Source organism: Tenrec ecaudatus, chromosome 17, assembly GCF_050624435.1.
Source record: "Tenrec ecaudatus isolate mTenEca1 chromosome 17, mTenEca1.hap1, whole genome shotgun sequence".
Classification (NCBI taxonomy): domain Eukaryota; kingdom Metazoa; phylum Chordata; class Mammalia; order Afrosoricida; family Tenrecidae; genus Tenrec; species Tenrec ecaudatus.
In genome coordinates, this window is record NC_134546.1 from 17,593,339 (window position 1) to 17,597,490 (window position 4,152).

At 49.6% G+C, this 4,152-nt stretch overlaps 1 pseudogene; it reads left to right on the forward strand.

Moving 5' to 3' along the window:
* Nucleotides 1-2,819: 2,819 nt before the first annotated feature.
* LOC142430910 (RING-box protein 2-like) lies at nt 2,820-3,217 on the forward strand (annotated as a pseudogene).
* Nucleotides 3,218-4,152: the final 935 nt, after the last annotated feature.

Here is a 4,152-nt window from a genome sequence, read left to right on the forward strand (position 1 = left end):
GCATGTGTGGGACAATGTGCTATAGTCAGTGTCTAATGAATAGGAAGGCAGTAAAGTCTTGCTCTGGAAACCGAGAATCCAGGGCCTATTTCCCCAAAAAGTAGCAAATCAACATGGGCAACTGAATGCGTGTGGTTTGTGGCTCCTTGAGAAATGCCAGCTCTGTCTTCAGCCTGGTGGTTTTCACGTGTCCAAATCAGCCTGCCTCGGGGCCCTCTGGCTTTCTGTGGGGCTTGGCCAATGGTGGGTCCCAGCCGAAAATCCCCAGGCAGCAGGAGAGTGCACTAAGATGTGTGCATGCCCCAAATCCCGTGTCTCACTCCAGCTCCACAACTGGATCGTTGGTAAAGTTTAATCAAGCCATCGTTTAGCGCCCAGCTTAGTTCCGCTTGTCGCCGTCACCTTTGCGTTTCCTTGTGTCTCATTGGGTATTGCAGAGGCATCTGAGAAAACCACGGACCAGACGCCATTGCAAATAGAAAGGGTCCCTCACCCAGACTTTAAATGGCACCCTTTCATTTAAAATTGAGAAGCTGCTTCTTCGCCACTGTGGGATTAGAAGGCACACACTGAGAAAGAAGCCTCCGCTTTTCCCACAGTGAACTGACGAGTCGGGGCTTAGCCCCTTCCCAAAAGGCGATCATCGATCATCGTACCCCGGTGCCCTCATCTTCCCAAGCCTCTGAGAAGGCGTTTAATGTGAGGAGGGAAGTTTCGTGTCATTGCTCAAAGTGAATGGTCCTTTGAAGTCCTCTGAGATTGCTGGGGACCGGCAGCAATCTGTTGTGCAGTCCCAGTGTCCTTAGGCCACTCACCCCAGTCAGGGTTCAGTGCAGGATCAGAAATTCACCTAGGTGGTTCAAGCAGATTGCAAGGGACTTAATACCAGGATTCAGTGGCTTCTCCAGTCTTTGAGCTCGAGGCCACTGTCGCTGCAGCTGCTGTCAACACCTACCACGCTGGTGGGCACGCACGGGACTGGAGCACTGCTATGGAGAAGTACCTCAACTCCGTCCCCCGGCTCAGTAACAGACAACACGAAGATACCCTCTGCCTCACACCCACCTTCTCAATCTCACAAACGGCTGCCAAGACAATCGCCTTATATGACATCCAGAACTCTGGGAACAAGAGAGTCTGGAAAACGGGAAATGGAGTTTTGCCCTTCCTACCTCTCTAGTTCCACAGGGCACTTCCCAGGGGGGGAACTGAGAGACATCGCTGTGCTGCAGATGCTTTGCTGCTTGGGGCCTTGTTCGGCCTTGTTCTACAGACAAAAGCTCAGCGGCCTCCTCAAGACTCAGTCCTCCTCGTGCCCCTGCAGATTGCCCTCATCAGTCGTGCTTGATGCTGGCCCGAGCTAGAGAAACACAACCCTCCTGGCTCTGCCATCCTGCACCTCCGCAGCTCCTCATGACACAGGGGTCTCTCGGGCACAGCTCCTTCTTCACCTGGGCTCAGTCAAGATAGGAAAGAGCTGCTGAAAGTCAGCTCCAGCCAGGACCTCCAACAGGTACCAGTGTCCATTGCCGCACTAGTCACAGAAGCCAAAAGTTACAAACAGCTCAACCTCATCCGATGAGCGGAGAAGCAAAATGTGGCATATAGATATATATCTATATAGATATATATATGTCATTCAGCCCTCATGACAAGTCAAGCTACCACATGGATGAGTCAAGAAAACACGCTAAGCAAAGAACACCTGCCATAAGGGGACAGCTATAAATGACCCCCACATACAAGGAGGCTTCAAAAAGTTCGTGGAAAAAATCCATGACCTTTCCATTTTCCATGAATTTTTTTGAAGCTACCCCACACATAAACGATCTAGATCAGACAAGTGAATAGAGATGAGAAAGCAGACTGGAGGCCGCAGGGGGCAGAGGGGAGAGGGGATGATGAGCTATTTCTCAATGAGAACAGCTTCTGTCTGAGATGAAGTGGTTTGGGAGGTAGACGGTGGGATGGTCACACAACTATGTGCACGCGTAACTGGAAAATGGAAGATGTGCCACGGAATTATGTGCTTTAAAATGATTCACACTTAAAACTTTTTTTAAAAAACCATTGAAAGAGAAGGCAAAGAGTAACATAGAAAAAGAACTAAAAATTACACAGACAAGTCTACCTAAGTTGCCCAGATTCTCTACCTATATCTATTTGGCAATTTCCTATTATGGTTACATACAAGGCTTTAAAAGTTTGCAGAAAATTTTCATTACCTAGTCATTCCATTTTTCCACAAGCGTTTTGAAGTTCCCTGTCTTACGCATTATATAATATGCCTCCTACACTGCATGGCTTTTCATTTTATCTCACCGCATTTCTGAGAATTTGACTTCCTTCCCATTGTGTACATGAGGATATGGGTGGCAGAGAAGTTAATCACTGGCCAACGTCACACTGCTGGTGACAGGAGCGTCGTTCCAGCTCGTTTCCCAAAAGGTCTGTGTCACCTCCATTCCCAGGTCCCTGAGCCCAGTGCTGGCTTCCTGGTCCAGCAGATGCATAGGTCCTCCTCCTCTCTCACGCTCTGGTTGCTGTACTCCATATCTTACTCCCTTGGGGCTCTTCCTTCTACCCCTATCCCAGGCAGGAGCCGAACCCAAAGTCATGGTCATACCACCAGTAGGGTTCACGGTGGGTCAGAAGTACTTCTCCACAAAGAAGAGAAGAGAAACTAATCTTGGCCTTCATCCCCAAGAAATTGCAAACGGTCATCTGCTTTCGAGGTCCTGCCGTCCACCCCCCGGGAGCCGCCATAGCTGCCCTCCTCCCCAGGCCAACGTCTCTGCTCCTGGCTCTGCGCCACCACCATGGTCAATGTGGACGGCAGCGAGGAGCCAGGCGTCCTCTCCTCTCACTTCCGGGGGCGCAGGTTCCAAGACGGGAGCCAATCAAATGTTTTCCCTCAAAAAGTGGAACTCGGTGGCAGGTTGGGGCTGGGATGCAGAGTGTGGTACCTGGGCTGGGATGCAGAGTGTGGTACCTGGGCTGGGATGCAGAGTGCGGTACCTGGGCTGGGATGCAGGGTCCAGGTGATGGAGGCCTGCCTTAGAGGTCAAGCTGAAACCCAACAAGAGCGCGGTGTTGTGGTCCCAGGTGAATGTAATCACTCCTTCCACAACAGCCGCACGTCCCTGTGGGTGGAACAGAACAACCTTGTCCCCTCTCCGGCAAGACTGGGTGGGTGGTCCAAAGAATGGGCAAATGAGAGTGGAGGAAGGCGTTCCTAGTGCCCAGCCCCGGTGTCATCACCTGGTCATCAAGGCTCTGCCTAGACTTCGGCACTCCCGGAAGTGGTTCCTGCAACAGGCTGGGAAGAACCGGTAATCCTCTGGCCCTCGACAGGCCTGGTTTCGCATTTTGTCAAGTTTTGTTTTCAGAAAATCTCCGCATTTAAGAAGAAAATTTATTAAGGATGGTCTTTCCTACCTCGTGTTGTGCATCACACACACACTGCTTAGAAGTGCACCGGAAGAGGAGAGAACTACAAATTGAATGCCCTTTAAATATATATAAAATCATTTTATTGGGGCTCTTACAGCTCTTGCAACAACCCATACATCAATTGTATCAAGCACATTTGTACATATGTTGCCATCATTACTTTCTAGACATTTTCTTTCTTTCTTTTTTTTAAATTGTTTTATTAGGGGCTCATACAACTCTTATCACAATCCATACATACATCAATTGTGTAAAGCACATTTGTACATTCATTGCCCTCATCCTTCTCAAAACATTTGCTCTCCACCTAAGCTCCTGGCATCAGCTCCTCAGTTTTCCCCTCCCTCCCTGCTCCCCCATCCCTCATGAACCCTTGATAATTTATAAATTCTTATTTTGTCATAGCTTGATCGGTCCAAAGTCTCCCTTCACCCACTTTCTGTTGTCCGTCCCCCAGGGAGGAGGTCACATGTAGATCCTTGTAATCAGTTCCCCCTTTCCAACCCACCCTCCTTCCACCCTCCTAGTATCACCACTCTCACCCACTGGTCCTGAAGGGATCATCTGCCCTGGAGTCCCTGTGTTTCCAGTTCCTATCTGTACCAGTGTCCATCCTCTGGTCTAGCTACATTTGCAAGGGAGAATTCGGATCATGAATTCAGATAATGGGGGGGGGAGCATTTAGGAACTAGAGGAAAG